A 10,421-nucleotide genomic window follows, 5' to 3' on the forward strand; every position below is an offset into this window, starting at 1 on the left:
GTCCTAGGTCAGTGCCTGCTGTTGAGTCCCCAGTATCTGACATTAAACAGTAGCTATCCAATAGATAACTGTTGACTTAAATATAATTGGTTGAAGATGAATGTTGATCCCTTAATAATTTCTGATTTGTTATTCTTGCATAAAGCAAGATACCTTGGCATCTTTCTGTGTCTTTTTAAAATGATTTATTTATTCTTATTTTATGTTCATTGGTGTTTTTAGATTTCATTTTTATGTCTGTGTGAGGGTGTCAGAACCCCTGGAACTGGAGTTATAGACAATTGTGAGCTGCCGTGTGGGTGCTGGGAATTGAACCTAGGTCCTTTGGAAGAACAGCCAATGCTTTTAGCCTCTGAGTCATCTCTCCAGCTCCCTTAAAAAGCGTTTTTGGCCAGGTGGTGGTGGTACACACCTTTAATCCCAGGATTTAGGAGGAAGAGGTAAGTGGATCTCAGTGAGTTCAATGCCAGCCTGGTCCACAGAGTGAGTACAAGATAGCCAGAGCTATTACACAGAGAAGCCCTGTCTCAATAAAGCATTTTTGTTAAGTGTTCATATTTTCAGTGTTTTTTCCCTCATATTCATCTGGCTTCTCTCTGAACTACAAAAGCAACTAAAATACTCTAAATGGCCCACAAAGGGGGTTGTTAAATTAGAATCAGATAAATAATGATTGAACAAGCTTTTGTTTTAAGAAACAAGTTTGCTAACTGCAAAAAACCGTAGCTCAGATAACAGAGTGCCTGCCTAGCATGCATGAAGCCCTGGGCTCCATCCTCAACACCTAATCAGAGTGTGATAACACACACTTGTATTTCCAGCACTCTGCAAGTGGAGGCAGGAGGATCAGAAGTGCAACATTATCCTCAGCTCTGCAGTGAGTGAGAGGCCAGCCTGGTATACAATGATACCCTGTTTTAAAAAGAGAAAAAATAAGAAGAAATAAATTCACACATTATGCAGTTAGTCAAGTCCTGCTGTAAGGAAATTCCTGGGAAAAGAACTTAGGGGGATTTGTGTCTGCTCACTGTTTCGGAGGTCTCAGCCCATGAGTAGTCTGTTCCATTGCTTTCGGGCCTGTGGTGAGGCAGAAACCATGGCAGAAGGAGGAGGAAGAACAGAACTGCTCACTTTGTGGCAGCTGGGAAACAGAGACGCAGAAGTGGGCTGGAGACAAGACCTATGTTTCAAGGACATGCACCTAAGTGTCCTACTTCCCTGATACGGGCCACGCTTCCTATATAACATAGCCATATCTTGACCCTATCATGGGATTAATCCATTGATTAGTTCAGAGTCTTCAGAACCCAGTCACGTTCCCAAAGCCTGTACTGAAAACTAAAGCTTCAAAACAAGAGCCTTGCAGATTCAAACCCTAAGGGTGAGTGAAACAGCAGGTCCCCAAGCAGCCTTAGGTAGGTCCAGCATCAGGACCAGGAGCATCTGCACGCTGTGAATGGCTGCTGTTGGATGGTTCCTCTCTGCACCCTTCACACAGGCTGCAGGCAAGTCTACTACACTTCTGTCGCATGGGATATTTTCTTGGGACTATCTAGGTCAGACTACAAAGTCCTCCAAGGATAACCTCTGGCCTGATGCCAGCTTGCTCTGAAGGGCATGGAAGGAGTGACCAGGAGCTCTTGCCACATCGGGTGGGGGCATAGTCTGTGCCAAGGCTGACTGGTCCTGGGGGCAGCTTCTGGTTCTGGATGTGCACTAGGAGGAGGTGCTTGGGAAGAACAATGGAGGGTATCTGAAGGTCAGAGCAAGGGAGATTACAACTTTAAAAGCTGTGTTGGCTTCTCCAGGCCCACACCAAGGAGTTCTCTGTCCACCCCGAAGACAAAGCATTAACTTCCACTGGGGACCTCTTCTCTTTCGGATCATGGCCTTCCCTCTATACCAAATATAGACATCTGTGCTACCAATTTCACTTCAAAATAAATTTAAAGGCATTTAAACTTAGTTGAGAAGCATTGCACCACTGGTAATGCTTCCACGTTTAATGGCATCGGAAGGTAGTTGACTAAATATACCTATAAAATGCTCAGCATTTGAATTAGGTAGCTTGCATAGAGACAGGTTGGCAAGTTAGAATGACAGAGGGAATATATGAGGTGCAAAAATTTATAACATTTAAAGAACAAAACCCTACAAACAGGTGCATGCCTGTGTATGTATTGGCATTGAACAGACACAGAAATGTGTTTGGGCTTTGAGGTTTTTGTTTATTAATTTGTTTGAGACAGAGTTTCACTGGTGCCCATGCTGGCCTTGAACTTGGGATCTTCTCACCTCAGTCTCCCAGCTGCCGAGATTACAGGTATACACTTTTTATAAATGCCAGAAGGATGTGTGCTAAGCCATAGGGGTGCTCTCTGCAGAGTGGGAAGAGGGGCAGGGGAGCACAGGCAAGCTTTTCCTTTCTGTAGGCATCCCAGAACCACCCTGCAATCTGCCAAGAGCACTGTAAAATCCCCAGTAGGAAAAGAAGGAGGAATAGAACAGAAAGCTCACTGAAATCCAGCCTGCTGCCCCCATCCCAGCAGAATCCTCCTGAGGTTTTCCCTGGAGTGGCAGACTTTAAAGTTCTCAAGGCATCATTCGAACCCTTGTACCTAAAGCAATTCTCCCAAGTCAGCAGACAGGGTGTGGATTTCAGCTTACAAAGCTCTGAGCAGAGACTAACACAGTACAGTGGCTTGCTCAAGGTCTTATAGGAAATGGTAACTGTGAAGATATTGGAAGGAACCCAGCTCTTTCGGGTCCCCACTGCATCCTGTAGGAGGCTTTAGAAGCACAGACCCCACACCCACCCTGTTAGAGGGCTTGACAACATCTTCCTCCGACATCCCCCTGATGCAGAGTGTGTCTTCAGTACTCATTCCTTTCTAAAGGAGGCATACTTTAGAAAGAGCAGAATTGCCCGTGGACACAGGCACTCCCAGCTCCACGGGCAGCCTCACTCTTCCTGAGCCTCAGCTTGAGTCTGAGATAAACATGTCCTGACCCCTTGACGCTGTGGGTGTGCGCATGCGTGTGAGGGGCAGTATTCTACAAACAGCATTTTACAGCTGGAGGAGGTGTTAGGCCTACAGATTGAACCGCTACTTCTCCTTCTGGAAGTTTGACTAACACCATGAACATATCACAAAGGAGGCGATACCGACAGAGATCTTCAGCTGCGCGGGACACAACGGTGGGTCCCTGAATGGGAAAAGGCTTCACCAAGTTCAGAAATGGGCCAGCCCAGCTGCTATTTACCTTGGTTTAATTTTGGGAAGTCCTGTGTCTGGGAATTTTTGCCATTTCCTTCTTCTGGATTTTCCCGATTTTATAATATAAATTTTCAACTAGAACCCCAAGGTGCCCTTTACTTCGTTGAAATCTTGTATGTCCCCCCCCCCATCACCTCTAATTTCAAAGATTTATTTATTTGTGCATATGTGTGCATGTATTTGGTGCCCACAGAGGCCAGAAGAGGGTGTGGGATCCTCTGGAGCTGGAGTTACATGCCCTACATGGGTGCTGGCACCTGAACTCCAGTCTTCTGGAAAAACAGGAAGTGCTCTTAACTCTTGAAGCATTTCCCCAGTCCCTAGTCTCTAATTTTAATTTGGTCTTTTCTTTTGATTAGCTTGACTAAAGGTTTGTTGATCTTATTTATCTTCTCAAAGGCCCAACCCTATACTTCATTTATTATTCATATTACTCCACTAGTCTCTATCAAAAATAATCAAGAGTGGGGCTGGAGAGGTGGCTCAGGGGTTAAGAGCACTAGCTGCTCTTCCAGAGGTACTGAGTTCAATTCCCAGCACCCACATGGTGGCTCATAACCATCTGTAATGAGATCTGATGCCCTCTTCTGGCCTGCAGACATACATGCCGGCAGAACATTGTATATGTAATAAATAATAAATCTTAAAAAAATAATCAGGGAGGAAGCCTTGTCCAGTGTCAGACAGTGCCTGGACTTCAACCGGTCTAACTGGATTCAGCAAACACAGGGTTGTCCAGGAAGGGGGGCAAGACGTGTAGGAAGAAATAGATAAGTAGGTAGGTAGGAAGGTAGATAAATAGATAGAAGGCAAGATATGCAGGAAGAGAATGGGCAGGCAGCAGACAGACAGACAGACAGACAGACAGTGAGTGTAAGCAGAGATGCTGACTAAGGCTCTGAAGGGAAAAGGACAGGAGCTTCAGAGTGGACCTGGATGGAAGGGGGCTTTGTGAGTTGCTTTCTCCATTTTGTTTGGAGTTTAAGAGGTGAGAGAAATGCACTGTCTATAAACATGAAGTGGGAGGGGGGACGCTTTTGAACTCTTTTCGGTCTGGACTGCCACCCGATTTTAGAACTACAAAGACGCCAATTAAGACTAAAACTAAAACAACAGTGGCAGTTTCAACCCAAAAGCCAGAAAAGTCGTGGTGTAGAAAGCAATGTTTGAGGAGGGTGTGGACTGTGGGAGCCCGGGGCTCCTAGAGCGGGGCTGGTGTCAGACAGGAGTGCAGACAGATATAGGAACTGGACACAAAACAAGGTCCTCCACCCTCCACTACTCTGAGGAGACAGGCAAACCTCTCACATGAAACATTTTTCCTCACCACGTGGAATTAGATATGTAGAGAGCTAGACTTTTAGTTTTGGTTCTAACCGAGTTAGTAGGGCCGTTCTTTTCAGTGTGTCAACCAGTGTTGCATGAATAGCCTGCTACCCAGTGCCCACCCACTCCTCCATCTCCATCTGATAGGATGGATTCCTGTAAATCTAATGGGTTGAAAATGGTCTTCTGAACACTGTTAATAAACATTTATCTCACTGAGTGGTGGTGGCACACTTTTAATCCCCAGCACTTGAAAGGCAGAGACAGACAAATCCCTGAGCTTGAGGCCAGTCTAGTCTACAGTTAGCTTCAGATCAGGCAGGCTACATAGAAACCATGTCTTGGAAACCATAAAGACTGAAGCTTGGAGAACCTACAACCACCACTTTACTAAACAGCACACTCACTAGCTACACGCTGGATGCTGTCCCTTACGCCCTCAGATAAGTGTAGTCCTCTCCGTCTCATCAAGACAGCTTGTCTTTGCAACAAACAGAGACCATTACTCAAGGCCACAACCGATCAAAATGCAGGTTGGTGTTGAACCCAGTCCCATTGGATACATCTACAGACCAACTCCCGCACCTAAGGCTCAGGGAACATGTGGGAGAGGGGCAGAAAGCTTCTCAGAACTGGAGGATCAGGGAGTTTGCAGTGATATGGTTCCTCCTAGAATGTCAGAAGCTACACCACAGTCTCACCAACGTGACCCAAACATTAGTTGAACAAAGACAACAATAGACATTGCCAAAGTCTCAACACCATACAAGGAATTATAGGCTGCCAGGCATTGACTTTAACCCCAAAATTCAGAGACGAGGCAGGAAGATCTCTGTGAGTGTGAGGACAGCCTGGTCTACAGACACGTTCCAGGACGCTAGGACTACACAGAGAAAAACAACAACTACAGGCAACCAGGGAATCCTGAAAGTGGAAGATCGTCTTCCCTGAAGAAGAGCACACTAAGTGGTGTATCCAGTTCCAAATGGTCAGCTCTGAAAACACACACAAACAAGTACCATGATACAGACTGAGCAGGAAGTGCTAGTGTACGTGTGGATGTGTACATACACATATGCATGTACAACAACTAATGGATGAAGAGACTATGAATTTGAAAGAAGCAGGAGGGGTATAAGGGAAGGTTAGTAGGAGAAGAGGGAAGGGAGAAATGATGTGATACTATTATAGTCTTAAAAAAAGTGGAATAAAGGATTGAAGTTGAGTATTTTTTACTCTGAGGTGAGCATCTTTTTATGTGTTTCAGAGCATATAACCTTTTGTTACAGATGCTTCTGTCTCTTATTTGTGTGCTCTGTTGCTGCAGCTCTCAACTGGGTTCTGTGGTTTGCTCAGGGGTCTCATGACCCAGTTAAAGTTAAAAACTATAGTAATAAAAGACATCTTATCCTAACACAAGACCTTTGTAACCACATTGCACCCATGGGTTTATTTTTATTACATTTGTGTGTGTGTGTGTGTGTGTGTGTGTGTGTGTGTGTGTGTAAATGTATGCCATGGTGCACACTGGAGGTCAGAGGACAACTTTCAGGGGTCCATTTTCTCCTTCCTCCATGTTGGTTCCAGGATCAAAGTTAGGTTGTCAGGCTTGCTGGTAAGTACATTTACCTTCTTGCTGGCCTAAAGGTTTGTTGATGTTGTTACTTGTTTTGTTCTTTTAGATTATGAAACTATATTAAGTTTAAATAATGCATCAGAAACTTCAAATGTATATTTTCATATACTTTTACAGGTTGAACACATTCCCATAACTAGTATCAGATCAAGAAATGATGTTTGAGGAATGTCAGAAGTCCCTCTCAATAGTCCCTGGCCACAGCATCGGAACATCAGAAGTCTCTCTCAATAGTCCCTGACCACAGCATCAACTCTTCCCAGAAACGTTACTAATTGATCCTATTTTTCCACTTTAACCTGCCTGATGTCATCACACAATTTAAACTGCAAAATCCAAATGACAGAGGCCAGCTAGTCACTCACCTAGGATCTTTTAAACTTCAAAAGCCTTAGAGAGAAGCTGAGAAGCTGTCACCCCACGCCCTCTGCTGGTCAGAAGTAACTACAAGAAACCGGTCTTGCTCCTAGTGTGGGAATCCAGCTCAGGCTGTGGCCAATTTACCAGGAACCAGGAGAGGTGAACTGAGTCAGGTGGTTCATAAGGTATGACTATAGTGGTCCTCTCACTTCCTATTCTGTCCCCCAACATCCAAGGAAAGCAGCTACTTAAATAACAGGGTACAGCGGCTTTGGAGCCCACAAGGGGCAGAGAGAACAGCCAGTCCCTACCTACCCAGCCCTTGCCTATTCCCCCAAACAAGGGTATGTGGTGAAAAGTCCCACTGCTCAGATCAAAGGCTGATGGGACCAGCAGTCATTAGTTGTGGTTCTAAAATGTTAATAAGCAGCTGGAAGTCTTTGCTGAGATGACCGACTGATGAATGGCTCTGTAAGATTGCTCGTCATTCAATACGGTGACAGGCCCGTGCAAGACATGGGGACACAAGATATGAGTCCTGCTAATAAAGGGACCACAAAGTGCCACTGGAGCACCAAATTACAAGGCATCTAAACGACACATGTCGAAGTAGATGCAGGGGCTGAGGAGAAGAAAACGTAGCAGGTGTTTTCTTGACAGCCAGAAACTCATACTGCCTACAGACAAGCCTGGGGGACGTTGTCTTGATTGGCTGGAAGGACCCAGGCCACTGTCAGTGCCATTCCTGAGCAAGTGGTCTTGGGGGATATAAGCAAACTGTGCAAGTCAGAAGGAAGAAGCTTGTAAGCATCCTCCAGTGTCTATTTCTGCCTCCTGGTTTTGTTCCTCCTTCCTCTCTGAACAAGGACTAGCAGGGTAAGCCAGATAAACCCCTTCTTCCCCAAGTCGGTTTTTGATCATGGTGCTTTCATTACAGGATAGATTTCTAACCAAGACCCTGGGTAAAAGCTAGATGGTCACTGAAAGAGGTGGGCCCCTGAACACGAGTGGAGTGTCACAGTTCTGGAGCTGGGGAGGGGCCTAGAGTTGGCCAGATGACAGGCAGAAGCTTGAAGACTGTAGGGAAGTCACACTCATTTAGGACAAGTCCTGAAGGTCAGTCCAAAAGTCTTTGTCATGATGTCCTGATCAAATCAGAAGGGCTGACTCCATGTATCTTTGTAACCAGAGGCTGTGCTTTCATTTCTCTCAGCCACCCAGCCTTGAGAAACCACACAGAAACTTACATTAATTGCAAACTGTTTGGCCTATTAGCTCAGGCTTATTATTAACTAGCATTTACAGCTTAAATTAACCCATTTCTATTATTCTGTATTTTACATGAGCTCTTGGGCTTGTTACCTCAAATTTTGCTTCTCCCCATGGCTGCTAGCATCTCCCTGACTCTGCCTTCTTTTTTCCTTTATCAGTTGCTTGGGTTTCTGCCTGGCTCTATTCTGCCTGGGTAGTGGCCAATAAGCTTCCTTATTAACCAATGGTAATAAAACATATTCACAGCCTACAGAAGGGCATCACACATCTAATCTCAACTGTGTGTTCTATACACCAGATACCCACTAATTAACACACAGAACATATCCTCTCATTAGTTGATTTTTGCTTTCACTTGGAGTTCCAGTTCTTTATGGCCCAAGCCAATATGGCAGTTCTCAAGGCTGGTCAATCCTCCTGAATTCCCTCAGGGAACTGGGTCACCTTCTGTGTCCAGCACCCTGAAACACTAGTCTCTCAAAACTCACCCCATCCTGTAGCCCTTATTTCTCTGAGACTCACTGCTTTCTCAGGTGGAGATAAACTGCTAACTGGCACGCTGCCATCACGAAAATAGTTCATGACATTCTGGACAAAGTCCAGGCCTCCGCTACAACTGGTCTCAATCCTCCCCTTACCTTTGCCCGGGCAGGCCTGTCTTCTGAGCCTCAAGAATACCTCTCCAAAGCACTGCTATAGCAGGCTGGGTCCCTTTCTGCTATCCACAAATCACAATATGCTTCTGCATCGGTGGCTCTCTGGGGACCCACAAACTTACTTCTCAGGGCTTTTGCACAGCAGTGGGCAAGCGGCCGTTGTGCGGCAGCGAGGTCTGTGTAAGGAAGTAGCTGAGAAGAGGCACTGTGCCAGGCTGTGCTCTCTGCCCTTCCTTCCAGTCTTCCCAAAACGATTACTATGCACCCATTCCCCCCCACCTACTCAGGCACAGGAACGTTTTTCAGATAGTTGTGAAGAATAAGACATTTAAAATTGCCACAGTTAACATGTAGCAGGTTTGGCCGGTAATTACCAAGTGTAAGGTTTTACGACACAAGACTTTAGGTCCTGGGGACAGCATATTTTCAACTCTAAATGTTCTCGCTTCATTTTTGGCATCCACTGAACTCAGGGTGGTCATACATGCTGGACAGATGCTTCACCACTGAGCAATCTTCCTAGCCCAAGATAGCATTTTAAAGACTATTTATTGGCGGTGCAATTAGGAAGGAAAGAATTGTGGGGAAATATACATCGAAGACTTAATTAACAAGTATGATTAAAGACAGAGGACCAAGTCTTTGTCCTCAGGGTCACTTCTCTGTGAGCAATAGTAAATTTCTATAGTGAAGGGACAGTGAAATGTCATAGTGGTTGTTAAGGAAAAATGAATGGGGGTAAAAGAATTTGGGAGTGAAGGAGACTGTTGGAGTAGTCGTGGAGCCCCCTCTGGGGAAGGGGTTGAGAAGAGACCTGAAGAAACAAATGAACTGCAGGTAACAATGTTCTAGGAGAGGAAACAGTAAATCTGGGAAGATTTGGGAGAGAAAGCCTGGTGGGTTCAAAGCCACACAAGGCAAGGACAGCTGGAACAGGGTCCCAGATCTCGGCGGTCAATTTCCCCAAGCCCACAGCGCTGCTGTCAGGAGAGAACGGTGTAACCGATAGTTTCCTTACTTTCTATGTATCCCCAGGCAGGGCAAGGGGACACAATCCCAGAAAGTGTCCCACTTTATGAAGTTGTGCTCACACAAACAGATGTTTTTACTTTTTAATACTTACTATCATAGTCATAAAAATAAGGTAATGGAGGTCATCAGAATTATGCTGAGTATCTCCTAACTCTCAAGGACTGTGTTCTGTGCTATAGGAATTCCTCAGTGACAGAGGAGATCACCTTTCCTAGGGAGCTGCAGAGATGTTTACCAATGCTCTGGAAATGGTAAGCTTAAAAAACACCTGTTTTGGTCTTGATGCCAATCAGCTGGCAACGCCTGAGGGAGCAATTCCGTTTCCTTTATTATATTTCCAGATGTTGAGAGAAGCTGTGGATGAACAGGTCTGTAACACATACTGTACCAAAATAAAAAGGAATCTTGTTTATTCTTATGTGTTACTGGTGTGCGTATGTGTGGCACACATGTCGAGGAAGGCTGCACCTTGATGGAGTTGGCTCTCACCTTTGCAGGATGATGCCGGGGACCAGGCTCGGGTCATCAGGATCTGGGGCAAGCCTTTACCCACGGAGCTATTCTCCTAACCGAACTTATTAGCACTGTGTAACACGGGATGAGTTAAGCTAATAAGGTAGGCTATTTAGCTCCTTCAATCTCAGACTTCTCTAGCTGTAGGATGTGAGTAACTCAGGAATATTAAATTGAGAAAAATTCAGTACAGAGTAGCTACGTTATAGCACTACTGAGTTACAAGGGGGTTTTTGTTTATTTTCATTGTGGACCAGTTACTGCACAGCGAGAGTTTATGAGTTTTATTCGGGCACCATCACATGCTTAACAACCCTACACAGATGTTCCTTAACTTATGAGGGGGAC

Source organism: Arvicola amphibius, chromosome 5 (assembly GCF_903992535.2).
Source record: "Arvicola amphibius chromosome 5, mArvAmp1.2, whole genome shotgun sequence".
Taxonomy (NCBI): domain Eukaryota; kingdom Metazoa; phylum Chordata; class Mammalia; order Rodentia; family Cricetidae; genus Arvicola; species Arvicola amphibius.